The sequence below is a fragment of the Camelina sativa genome, chromosome 2 (assembly GCF_030686135.1).
Source record: "Camelina sativa cultivar CO46 ecotype springtype chromosome 2, ASM3068613v1".
NCBI lineage: Eukaryota > Viridiplantae > Streptophyta > Magnoliopsida > Brassicales > Brassicaceae > Camelina > Camelina sativa.
The window spans coordinates 16,726,900-16,741,096 of NC_141881.1; the positions used below are offsets into that span (position 1 = coordinate 16,726,900).

Genomic DNA, 14,197 nt, shown 5'->3' on the forward strand with positions numbered 1-14,197 from the left:
TAAGAGTCATACGATTTCGTGTGCGGTGATTTCCCTTGGAAGATGCAGGAATCAGGATATTCGTGGAAAGATCGAGTTGTTTGGTAATATGCTTACAGTCCCTAGCTCTTACAACTTTGTGGGTGTTCTTGCTGCTACCAGTGCCGGCGTTGATGCGGTGCAAGCGGTGCTTTTGCACCAGGTTTCATTTAAAAAAAAAAATTTAGAAGGCTTTGAGCCCTCAAAGTTTAATATTTTTGATAAAAATGATTCTAAATTTATGAAATCTACAATTAACACCTTAAAAACATCAAATTTTTTTTTTTTTTGCACCATGTCCAACAACAACTTGAGCCGGGCCTGGCTGCTACTCTTTGATGAATGCTATACAAAACAGATGTAAAAGTGGATGAATCTTTAGTGATTTGTGGGTATTATATATATTACTTTTTATTGGATGATTGAGTCTTGCGTTTCTTTAGCTGAATGATATCGACGCTTTTAAATCTTTGATGGTTAGTTTATTTCGTGCTGCTTTAAGGCCTGTGAAACATTGTTTTGATTGAATATGTTCAAAGGCCTGATGATGAATGATTTTGCAGTTAAAGAGTTTAACAAAGAAAAAAAAAACGAAAGAAGTTTTAGTGATTTGGTGAAGAAGTTAAAAAGAATTGGGCTCTCGAAGTCGTAATGATTCACAACCAATACGTTGCAAAATTATGTGGTCTCTTGCTTCTTTCCACTTTTATTGATACTAGACCTCAGACCCCTGCGATGTCACGGGAGAAGTATTTTAAAAAAAAAAAAAAAAAATTTAAAATTATACATTATGAAATATTTGAATGTAATAGAATAGTTTGAAGACATAAAATATAACTATCAAAATGAAAACTTATAAAACAAAAAAATATTATGTAGAATAGACGCAACTTTGCAAAAAAAATTGTTTAAAATATTATAAATATATAAAATATTTTATGAAGAATTATGGTAAATAACTACAATTAAAAAAAATCATTATGACAAAGTGATCCTAACTGAGAATATTGAACTAATAGTTGTAACGAGTAAATGCAATTTTCTATTAAATAATTATAATTAAAAATATATTTAATAATAAGTGAAACTGTATCAAAGAAAAATTAAAATTAAAACACACAACTTTAAAAACAAAATAAAATAAAATTTAAATATTAAAATAGTTTTTAATGAAAAGTTACAATAAATAGATGCACCTGTAAATTCTATAGTAAGTTTTATTAAATTTCTAAATTACTATAATCATTTCTAAGTTTTAGTTAGATTATAGAATAACGTTAAATACTAGATATTAATATTCAAATTATTTAGATTCAACATAAAACGAAAAATTTGTTTCAACGAACAATGATTTTTTTGTTATTGATGAAGAGACAAATATATAGAAAGTTCAAAAGATATTACTATTTAAATAGACACACCTATTAGAACGAAAAATTGTGATAAAAAATATGAATAAAATATAGTGAAAAGACACAACTCTACAATGAACAGATACAACTGCTTGAGTTTTATAAAAAACAAATAAAAACAATCTTTTCATAAAAAAATAGTACGAAAGTTAAAACTGTTGTTCGTATTTATTCATATTGTTATTTTTATTTTAAATATTAAACAATTTTTTTTAACAAACAGTTACGATAAATAGATGCAACTGTAAATTTTAGTTCTAATAGGTGTGTCTATTAGAACTATTAGAAAGAAAAGTTGTGATGAAAACATATAAATAAAACATAATGAAAAGACACAACTATAAAAAAAAAAAACCGTTTGAATTTAAAAGAAAAACAAATAAAAACCATAATTTTACGAAAATGTACTACGAAAAATCGTAACTGTCTGCACTTGATTATACCTAATAACTCATATAAACTGCTTTTAAATAGAAGACATCTTTATTTCAACAAACTTGTTAGTTACTGATGAAAAAACAAATATAAAGAGAGTTCAAAAGACATGACTATTTAAATAGACACGCATCACCCACCTATTAGAAAGAAAAGTTGTGATGAAAGCATATAAATAAAATATAGTGAAAAGACACAACTATAAAAAAACAACCGTTTGAATTTAAAAAAAAAACAATTAAAAACCAAAATTACAAAAATGTATTACGAAAAATCGCAACTTTCTGGACTTGATTATACCTAATAACTCATATAAACTGCTTTTAAATAGAAGACATCTTTATTACCATATTGAAAAACCAAATTCAAAAACTCACTATATAATCCATCTAACTCTTGAAAAAAAAACTCTAGGTATTTTTATTAACTTTTTTATATTTAAAATTAACTAAAAGTTGTAAATTAGATCCATCATTCCAAAAATCTTTTGTTAAATCAAGAATTGGAGGAATTTGTGTACTTTTAAATAAATGAACTCTAGAGAATAATTTAGAAGCTGTAAAACTGTTGAGATAGAAACTTTTGTGTCATGGCTAAAAAAATGAAAACAGTTCAAACAGACAAATATATATAGATTTCAAAAGATAGAAAAATTCGAATAAACACAACTCTACAATGAACTGTTGCAACTTTACAAACACACAATGAAAAATCGCAATTTTTAGTAAAACACACAATTTAAATTTTCTACAGATTTTTTTGGAAAATTATCCAAAAAGTACGATTGAAAAACACACAACTTTTGGTGGCATTTATTCGGATTTTTATTATATACTCCTTCTGTCCCTCATAGTTTGATGTTAGGAGTTTTTACACATTTTAAGAAAACAATGATTACTGATTTTAACTATATTTTTTTCTCTCACTAAAAATATATTATTTAATTTTAGACCAATAACAATTCAAAAATTTAAATATTTTCAATGATTACTTCTTGAAGTTTATAAAATATTAACTTTAATTAATTTAAAATTATAGAAAATCAATCTTTGAGGGACAAAAAAAATTCTCTAAAACATCAATCAATGTGAGAGGGAGTATAGATTAGGAAATAAATATGAGCTCCTCGTAGCACTCAAACCCAGAGAATCATGACTTCTCGCTCTTTTAAAAGAGTAATGCTTGCATCATTAGACCAAATACTTTTCAGTACATTAAAAGTTAAAATCTAAGTGTAAACAATTTTATTCATATACTCCTTATCTTTATAAAACTTTGTAACCAAAAGAAACATATACCCCCCTTAATCTAAGAAAACCAAGTGATTTTATTTAGTATGCATTAGATAATTTTAGATTTTCACTTTAGTTCCAGCCCCAGTTCCCAATCCACCTCTTGTGGACTGACTATAAGGATGTGGTGGCGGTTGGTTTAAATATTTATGCCGGTGGCACATCCATTGAGAATGCACCCTCGTCTAAGGTCTCAATGTTAGACTGCAGGTCTCATACCTGGCACAAGGCTCCAAGCATGCGGATGGAGCGGAATCGGCCATTTACTAATGTTATTGATGGAAAAATTTATGTAGCTAGAGGCTTGAAAGACTCCACTCACTACAAGAAAACACACCATTTGCTACTCCCAAAAACGTCACAAAATAGTCGCAAAAAGCTACTTTACGACTATTTAATGACTAGTATTGATGGTCGTTAAAAAACGGTCGCAAAATGAGTAAATCTCAAAATAGTCTTAAATTTATGACCATTTTGTGACAGCATAATATGGTCGTGTATTAGAGACTAAATTGAGACCATAATTATATCGTTTGGGACATTTTTGCGACATATTACAAAAAATTAATAAAAAAAATAAAAAAATAAAATTCATATATATATATTGATTTAAATTATTTCGTTACAATTTTTCTTTAAATTAATATATATATTAATATTAACAAACCACCCAAACCGGGAATTGAATAATTGTTACAGAATTGAACCGGCCACTAAATCACGGTTAAACCGGATGCTAAAATCAACCAAAAAAAACTCTAATCACCCTAGTGAGCCCTCAGCCGCCGCAACCAAATGCCGTTTGCCGACGATTCCTGTTGCTTGCTATGCTTCTTCCTCCAAGGCTTCTCGGTGGTCTCGTGGCGTCGGATCTGTTTATGTTCTTCAACGACGAAAAAAACGGCGGTGAGAATCTTTCGCTGTCAAAAGCTTGTGAATCGGAGAGACGGAGAGAAAACAGAGGCGGAGAAAGAAGAGCGGTTGAGTGGCTTGAGTTTAACGCTTCCAATCTGTATGACCTAAGAGAGAAGCAGTGGAAATGAAGAATGAATCTGATAGTCTAAATCTTAATATGAACTCGACAAATCGCGAGAAAGAGAAGAGAAAAGACGGAACAAGTACCTGTTAGATCAGAATCAGAGGGTTTAGCGCGATGGTGGTCAGCCTGTCGGCTGGAGAGACTCATGGCGAGTCGAGGAGGAAGAGATCAGAACTACATTGAAGAGGTAGAGATCGGAGCTAAATCGAAGAGGAAGAGATCTGAGTTTCTACAGCGCCTGAAAAGCGTACGGTTCGGGTTAGGAAGCGAATAACAGATGAACTAGAATCGTTAAAAAAATTGTTGAATCACTTGAAACTAAGATTAGATCTGTGTATAATCAATGGAAATATATGTGTTTTGAGGTTAAATCTGAAAAAACTGTAACTTCTCTTACCAGCGGCGCTGCAAGGTAAAGCAACGAAGAAGAAGAGCATTTAGGTTTTTAACTAAACGTGGATTCTTATTTTTTTAATTAATGAAATAAAGATATGACATACTCTACATAATACAAATATGCCGTATACAAATATGGTCACAATTTACATAATATTATAATAATGTCCAAACGAAGATTTGGTTTATAGAATATGAAAATCGGAATGCAATTGTTTAAGATATGACAATTTGAATTATTCAGAACTATACAATTAATTAATCCACAACTCTTTTCCAAATAATTTCACATTAACCGGAAAAACCAAATAAGGGGTTATTGGTTTAGGATTCAGAAAGAATTTTAATGACTTTAAAAGTTATGTAAAATATGTTGTTATTCAATCAAGACTTTTTAAAAATCTTTAAAAATTTGGTGTTATTGGTTGTGGATTTGTAAAAAGTTATCTAAAATCTTGATAAATCTAGTGTTATTGGATTAAGAGTCTTATAAAGTCATGAAAAGTTTTATGTTATTCAATTAAAACAAAAGAATCTTGGATTGTTAATGAATTTAAATTTTGTGTTATTGGTTTAGGATTTTATATCATTTCCTTCATAACAAAAGTCATGAAAACTCTTTCATCAAATAGAAAGATTTTGAAAGATTTTACAAGATTAGGAAACACAAATCAGCAAGATTTAAAATAACTTCCTAAACAATCTATTATAGAATCCTTCATTTTTACTTTCTAATTTTCTATGATTTTAAAAGTCACCAAGATTTTTAAAAACACAAAGTCATTAAAATTCTTTCTAAATCATAAACCAATACCTCCCCCAAAAATAGTGGGATGGTTGGAATTTTTGGGTTTGTCCGCCCAAACCAAATAATTTTAGTTTCATATTTATTTTAGTTGTGTATATAATTTTGAATACAAATTCATAATTGTTTATATAATTGTCTTTTTTTGTTCATAATTTAGGCTTTCAATGATTATGTTTTTTTGAAGATTTAAGTGTTGGATTATAATTTTAGATATACTCAGTTTAAAAAGATAAAAATCTCAGTTTAAAAAGATAAAACAATGTTTTGATAAGTTAGTTTATAAGATACTACATAACTAACAAGTTTCAACTGAAACCACATGTAACACTTGTACATGAAACAGAAAATACAAATATTTTGTTTAAAACACTGATAAACAAGAGTTTTATAGAGATTTTGTGTATGTATTACTCATAAAAGAACATGTAACACTTAAGATAAATTTTGAACTTATGGATGTTTAGTTTATAGTCATTGAAATTTAAAACTTTGAGAAAGTTATTATTGATAAGGTGAGCAAAACAAAGCATAAACATCAACCTAAACATGTAAATGAATCTCAAATGTGAAATTTCAAAATATAAAATATAGAGAGTGGGTAAACAGTCTTAAAAGAGTAGCTAAATCAGGTGTTAGTCGCAAAGTCTTCAGATATCAGTCACAATATCGTCGCAAAACAGGTCTCTAATTGGTAGCAAAAGAGTGAGAAATTGAGATAGTCGTAATATAGTGGCAAATCAGTCGCAATGTGTGACCATTTTAAGACTACCATATATACGTCACAAAATAAAAAATTTGAATTCTACACATTATGAACAAAACTGTTTATATAATTCACTAAAGAGAACTCATAGTAGTAGTATAAAGTACATGTAATAGTAAGATTTAGTAAAACAATGTTTACATCAGTTAGTTTTGAATTTTTCTTCATTGCAACACATTCTCATAAAAGAACATGTAACACTTAAGATAAATTTTGAACTTATGGATTTTAGTTTATAGCCATTGAAATTTAATACTTTAAGAAAATTATTATTGATAAGGTGAATAAAACAAAGCATAAACATCAACCTAAACATGGAAATGAATCTCAAATGTGAAATTTCAAAATAAAAAATATAGAGAGTGGTAAACAGTCTTAAAAGAGTAGCTAAATCAGGTGTTAGTCGCAAAGTTTTCAGATATCAGTCACAATATCGTCGCAAAACAGGTCTCTAATCGGTAGCAAAATAGTGATAAGTGAGATAGTCGTAATATAGTGGCAAATCCGTCGCAATGTGTGACCATTTTAAGACTACCATATATATGTCACAAAATAAAAATCTTGAATTCTACACATTATGAACAAAACTATTTATATAAATCACTAAGGAGAACTCATAGTAGTAGTATAAAGTACATGCAATAGTAAGATTTAGTAAAACAGTGTTTACATCACTTAGTTTTGAATTTTTCTTCATTGCAACACATTCTTATAAAAGAACATGTAACACTTAAGATAAATTTTGAACTTATGGATGTTTAGTTTATAGTCATTGAAATTTAATACTTTGAGAAAGTTATTATTGATAAGGTGAGCAAAACAAAGCATAAACATCAACCTAAACATGGAAATGAATCTCAAATGTGAAATTTCAAAATAAAAAATATAGAGAGTGGGTAAACAGTCTTGTAACATCCGCGAACCAATTTTTGTAGATTTGGTGTGGGTGTCGATCGACACCCTTGGTGGCATCGATCGACACCATGTTTTTCCGGTTTGGTCGGGTTTGATTTAATTGTCGATTGGTTCGGTTTGGTTCAATTAAAATCTCTAAATCGTGTGTAAAAGGGGAAAACGACCCTAGGTCGTGTTATTTTGTTGGTAGTCGCCGCTTTTGAGAGAAAGAGAAAGAGAGAAAAGAGAGAAAACGTTTCTGTGACTTTCTGGGTTTGTTCTTGGATTTTTGGAGAGATCTGAGGCTGTAGGAGGGTTAGCTGTTGCTGGAAACGAAGGGGGAGCTTCTGGAGGTGTTGTTTTCCACGTTTCTCAATCCAATCTTCCTGTTCTTGAGGTGAGTGCTTGACCATGGTTGATCTAAGCATGAGATCTCTCTTGTTTGTGTGTTTTCTTTGTTGTTTGTGTTGTTTTGTTGCTTGGGATCGTTGCTTTTGTGATTCCCAGTGTTTTCTGAGGTACTTGGGTGAGTTTGAGACGGATTCGAGATGATTGGGAAGGAGAGTTCGATGCTCGGTTTCGCGCAGATCGTGTCTGCAGAGGAGGCATCGATCGACACTAGGAAGCATCGGTCGACACCATTTGGAGTGGCATCGGTCGACACTGTTTAGCATCGGTCGACACCATTGTTTGTAGCATCGATCGACACCGTGAGGAATCGGTCGACACTGGTCTTTGTCGTGACTTGTTTTCCTGGTTTGATGTATTGTTGTGTGTTGTTTGTTTTGCTTAAACTTGAGGGTCTCATATGCTTGTGTGTATAACCCAGTAGATGGGAGGACGACCTCACTAAGTATTTATGATAATACTTACGCATCTCAATTGTTGTTTGTGGTGTGCAGGTATGTGACGTGGAATCATGGCGATGAGGAGGAGGATGAACTAGGGTCTCGTTTGTGTGTTGTTGGTCTTTGTTATATTGTTTAGGATGGAACCTTGGATAGAGATATGTTAGGTTGCTGGATAGAATGGATAGAAGTGTTATTGTATTGGTTTTGTATTATTGATATGTTTCCGCTGTGCATGTAATTGGATGTTGGTTTATTATTGGTTGGTTACCGTGTGTGGGTTGGTTTGTTTAATTAAGTAGTATGGGATACTTAATTATATCTTGTATTTAATTATTAAAAAGAAAAAAAAAAAGGGGTCGGGTTGTTTCATTTTGGTATCAGAGCCTTTACGGTTCTAGGATGGTTAAATGGATGGTTAGAGCGGTTAGGAATTTAATTGGGTGAATTATTTTCCTTTTTGCTTGATGCATGATGTTGTGTGATAGAATTGATTATGAGTAGTTAGTCAATTTGTTTGCGGTATGGAGTCCTAGTATCATCCTCTTCGAGCCTTCAATGAGATTCCACGGTAAGATGTGTACTCTATGTGCGGTTTTTGAATTGTGTGCTTAGCCTTCTGTTCTGGGTAGTGCAGATGGCTAGAGAGGGTGCTGTGGGTCGCGGTCGTGGTCGTGGGCGTGGTCGTGGTCGTGGTCGGGGACGAGGTCAGGTTCCTGAGGCCAGTGTGAGTGTAGCCCAGAGCATGGCCAGTGAGGAGGTGGCGGAGTCACAGGTTCATCCTAGTGTGTCTGGAGACCAGGCTGGTTTGGGTGACGGCAGGGCGGATGGGCCCGGTGTCGGTCACGGTGTTGCCCCGGGTGTGGGGGTTGCAGCGGGAGGTGCTCCAGGCAGGGAGGATGTCTTGATGGACTTGCTAGCTCAGGTTTTGCAGCGACTTCCAGCAGTTGTGCCGCCAGTGGTTGGTGGGCAGGATCCAGTTGTGCCGCCAGTGGTTGGTGGGCAGGATCCAGTAGTGCCGCCAGTGGTTGGTGGGCAGGGTCCAGTAGTGTCGCCAGTGGGTGGTGGGCAGGGTCCAGTGGTGCAGCCTGTGGCGGGTTTGCAGGCAGGTGTGCAGCCGGGGGCCGAGGTAGTGGATGCACAGTATGTGCGGATGATGGAGCAGCTGCGGCATGTGGGAGCCGGGTATTTCTCAGGAAGTACCGATCCGAGTGTAGCGGATGAGTGGAGAGAGCGGATGGAGGATATTTTCCTTTCGCTTAGGTGTCCCGACCGGTACAGGGTGGATCTGGCAGTGTTTTACTTGTCAGGAGATGCTCGTGTGTGGTGGAGGTCGGTGACAGCACGGAGGGTGCAGCGGGGTATGTCTTGGGGAGATTTTGTGGGGGAGTTTAACTCCAAGTATTTTCCTCAGGAGGCTCTTGATCGTATGGAGGCACGGTTCTTGGGTTTGACTCAGGGGGACCGTATAGTGCGGGAACTGGATGCAGAGTTCAGTCGGCTTGTGGGGTATGCAGGCCGGGCTTGGGAGCCAGAGTCGGCTCAGGTGCGGAGGTTCTTGCTGGCTTTGCGAGATGATTTGAGGACACGGTGCAGAGTGAGGAGCTATGCCACGAGGGCGGAGCTGGTTGAGGTTGCAGCTGGGATAGAGGATGACTTGAGGTCACAGTTGGTGGTGGTCAGTCCAGCGGTTCGTTCAGAGGAGACATTGGAGCAGAGCATTCCAAACAAGGATAGGCAGTTGGAGCAAAGGCGTAAAAGGAAGCGGGAAGAGACGACAGTGGCGAACCAAGGTGGCCAGAGAGGTTATGGGAGCGGGAGCATGGATCACGTGTCGGCAAGCGGGGCCAGGGGAGGTGATTCGCAGGAGTACCGTCGAGTGTGTTATCATTGCGGGGAGGAAGGGCATATCAGGCCTTTCTGTCCTAAGAGGAGGCATATGATGGAGGTTGCAGCGCAGCCGAAGGGAGGACCGGGTGTCCATTCCGGCGCTTAGTTTTAGCTTATGTATTCTTTCTTTCATTATGTATTTTCATTTGGAGTTGTAAACGATTATTGCATTTGAGGTTCTAATAAAAGTTGGAGTTCTTTGGTTTTGGAATTTGTGAAAAATCACTGGAAAGGAAATAGCACGGGAGTCTATAAATGGAAAGTTTCCATAAATAGAAGATTGCTATAAATGGAAAGTTTCTAAAAATAGAAGTTTCCAGAAATGGAAAGTGTTGAGGTAGATCTAGTCGGGGGATACTCGTTGACATCAGACTTATTTGCTCAGGATAGTGTGAGCCCAACTCATGTGATACCGATAGCTCAATGGACTTTGTGGCCAGAGAGTGGGAGTGGTATGTTTGCTTCGGATGACGATCTGTGAGCGCGCTTTAGGGTGATGACCTTAGAGCGGGATTGTGAGACTCCCTGGATACCGTAGCTGTGAGCCGTGGCTCGGCAGTGAGCCGGTATGTCTCGAGGGTTGCGACCCGAGAGCGGGGGGAGTGGGCGTGTGAGACTCCCTGGATACCGTAGCTGTGAGCCGTGGCTCGGCAGTGAGCCGGTATGTCTCGAGGGTTGCGACCCGAGAGCGGGGGGAGTGGGCGTGTGAGACTCCCTGGATACCGTAGCTGTAGGCTGTGGCCTGGCAGTGAGCCGGTATGACTCGAAGGTTGCGACCTGAGAGCGGGGGGAGTGTGTGCGTGAGTGACTTCCTGGATGCCGTAGCTTAAGGCGGTTGGCCTGATAGCGAGCCGGCATGATTCGTTGGTTGCGACCACGGACGGGGGAAGCACTGAGTTGTGAGCAAATAGTGTCTTTGATGTGAGTATATTGACTAGAGGGAGACCTCGTGGTTCAGTCGGAGGTGTGCGGGCTGTTGCGACAGTGCACAGGAAACCTTGGCTGACGGTATTTAGTCCGGTCGGGGACGTGCGGGCCGTGTTGACGGTGGCACGAAGGTCTTTGACAGTTGGACGGTTTTGCGGGATTCGAGGACGAATCCTTATTGGTGGGGGAGAATTGTAACATCCGCGAACCAATTTTTGTAGATTTGGTGTGGGTGTCGATCGACACCCTTGGTGGCATCGATCGACACCATGTTTTTCCGGTTTGGTCGGGTTTGATTTAATTGTCGATTGGTTCGGTTTGGTTCAATTAAAATCCCTAAATCGTGTGTAAAAGGGGAAAACGACCCTAGGTCGTGTTATTTTGTTGGTAGTCGCCGCTTTTGAGAGAAAGAGAAAGAGAGAAAAGAGAGAAAACGTTTCTGTGACTTTCTGGGTTTGTTCTTAGAGTTTTGGAGAGATATGAGGCTGTAGGAGGGTTAGCTGTTGCTGGAAACGAAGGGGGAGCTTCTGGAGGTGTTGTTTTCCACGTTTCTCAATCCAATCTTCCTGTTCTTGAGGTGAGTGCTTGACCATGGTTGATCTAAGCATGAGATCTCTCTTGTTTGTGTGTTTTCTTTGTTGTTTGTGTTGTTTTGTTGCTTGGGATCATTGCTTTTGTGATTCCCAGTGTTTTCTGAGGTAATTGGGTGAGTTTAAGACGGATTCGAGATGATTGGGAAGGAGAGTTCGATGCTCGGTTTCGCGCAGATCGTGTCTGCAGAGGAGGCATCGATCGACACTAGGAAGCATCGGTCGACACCATTTGGAGTGGCATCGGTCGACACTGTTTAGCATCGGTCGACACCATTGTTTGTAGCATCGATCGACACCGTGAGGAATCGGTCGACACTGGTCTTTGTCGAGACTTGTTTTCCTGGTTTGATGTATTGTTGTGTGTTGTTTGTTTTGCTTAAACTTGAGGGTCTCATATGCTTGTGTGTATAACCCAGTAGATGGGAGGACGGCCTCACTAAGTATTTATGATAATACTTACGCATCTCAATTGTTGTTTGTGGTGTGCAGGTATGTGACGTGGAATCATGGCGATGAGGAGGAGGATGAACTAGGGTCTTGTTTGTGTGTTGTTGGTCTTTGTTATATTGTTTAGGATGGAACCTTGGATAGAGATATGTTAGGTTGCTGGATAGAATGGATAGAAGTGTTATTGTATTGGTTTTGTATTATTGATATGTTTCCGCTGTGCATGTAATTGGATGTTGGTTTATTATTGGTTGGTTACCGTGTGTGGGTTGGTTTGTTTAATTAAGTAGTATGGGATACTTAATTATATCTTGTATTTAATTATTAAAAAGAAAAAAAAAAAAGGGGTCGGGTTGTTTCAAGTCTTAAAAGAGTAGCTAAATCAGGTGTTAGTCGCAAAGTTTTCAGATATCAGTCACAATATCGTCGCAAATTGTGACGTCTTTGTTACTAAATAAGGGTAAAAAATGTGGACGCAAATAAGTCTTCGATATGCGACGTTTTTGTGATTTGCTGTACCGACTATATAAATGGTCACAGAGTAGTCACAAATTGTGACCATTTTAAGACGAATTTATTTTCGACGCAAAATAGTCCTAATGTAGTCGCTAATTTAAGACCCTTTTGTGACCTTTATGTTTCGTCGTTAATAAGCGACGTTTTTCTCTCCAATTTTTTTGTAGTCGTTAAGTTGTCGCAAAATAGTCTTAAAAGCGTCGCTCTATTTTGTGACTGAATAAGTAGTCACAAATTGTAGTCTCAAAATGCATGTTTTCTTGTAGTGACTTCCACAAATTGGATGGAGGTTTTCGATCCGAAAACTCAATCTTGGGAGCCTGACTGGAACCCTCTAGATAAGAGATGTAGTAGTATATACAAGAGCATAGTGGTTGAAGGAGATATCTACCTGTTTGGGTCGTTTACAAGCCAAAAAAAGATAAAATGGCTTACAGGAGAGAATCGGAATTTTAAATCCAAGATATAAGAGTATAGTGGTTGAAGTAACCTTCTTGCTTTTATCCTTCATCTCTCGTTTCTTTTGTTCCTTTTCCCTGTCGCTTCAGCCAGCAACAACTTTGGAATTATGTCGCTCCTTTCTGACTGGATCTCTACCACTAATGTTTTCCTCCACCAAAATTATGCTGCTCTTTTTCTACAACCAATCTCTCTCACCCTATAAGATCGGATGAAGTCATTGGAGGGTTTGGAGAGTTTAAATCCCCACATCCGGAGTCTAAACCACCCCTCCGTACAAACCACGAGAAGGCCGTCCGTACAAGCTATCGGTCCAGCCCATGAAGCCTACAGTTTGTTGGCCTCGTAATGTCGACAAGAAAGAGAAGGAAGGATTTTAGATTCTTCCCATATGACCATTGGGGGAAAATGCAAGTGGGAGAGCTCAAGACAAAGAAAGATCGCACACATGTGGCTTTAAGGGTTTAAACCCTCTTATGACATGTCACTTTCAACATGTGGTCAAATGCACATATGATCATGTATAGCATATTCATGTTGTATGTCTTTATACCTAGGTTACAAATCAGGTAAGAAATGATAATCTCTTTTCTCACATACTTTCTACAAACTCGCAACTCTCATACTTTTACTATTCACACTCATTCTCTTAATCTCTCATGTTCATCATTCTCCATCGTTTTACACCGTTTATTCTTATACCCCGATTATCCTTCATCTCTCATTTCTTTATCTTCTATTCCCCACGTTTCAACCAGAAACAATTCCAGAATTATACCACTCGTTCTCAGTGGATTTCTACCGTCAATCTCTTTCTCCATTGAAACTATGTCGCTCTTTCTCACGGATTTCTACCACCGCCATTTGTTTTTTCCAGCGAAATTGTGCTGCTCTTTCTCACCGGATCTCTCCTGCCAATCTCTCTCTTTAACATGACGAATCGTACTGTCTTCTTCAGAAATTTACCGTTGAAGATCTATTGTTTGTGAGATTTTTTCTCAAATTTCATTTAAAAATTTTCTGATGCAACTAAAAAAAATATACCTTTTTAAAATATATATTATCTTTTGTTGAACATGCAATTTTAGAATATGCCACGCTATTATTTATGGACTGTCGGCATGCAACTCTTGTCAAAAACAAGTAGATATTTCCAAACTTCAAGATATTTCTTTTGAATGATATGTTATTTATATTTGATTCATGTCATTTCACAAAACCCAATGATCTTTTGCTATTTTCCTTGATTCCGCTTCCCGTATCTTCTCCACCATCATCTCCTCTCCTCCGTAACCACCCCATCACAACAACAAGTACGCACCACCGGTCCACCACTATCGTATCCAGTATTCCAGTTCAACCACCATTTGTATCCTATACTACGTATGTATGTATCCACCACCGCACCTTTGTTACCTCTTTCGAACTGATCAACGTCACCTTTGTAACTATCACCTTTG

The 14,197-nt window shown here is 37.0% G+C and overlaps 1 long non-coding RNA gene across 1 annotated transcript; it reads right to left on the reverse strand.

Annotated features, from left to right (window-relative positions):
• Positions 1 to 3,734: 3,734 nt before the first annotated feature.
• Positions 3,735 to 4,810, reverse strand: LOC104723331 (uncharacterized). The gene is made up of 3 exons (XR_757323.3): positions 4,594 to 4,810; positions 4,280 to 4,434; positions 3,735 to 4,176 (listed from the first exon to the last, which is right to left on the reverse strand). It is a non-coding gene; the product is annotated as an uncharacterized LOC104723331 (long non-coding RNA).
• Positions 4,811 to 14,197: the final 9,387 nt, after the last annotated feature.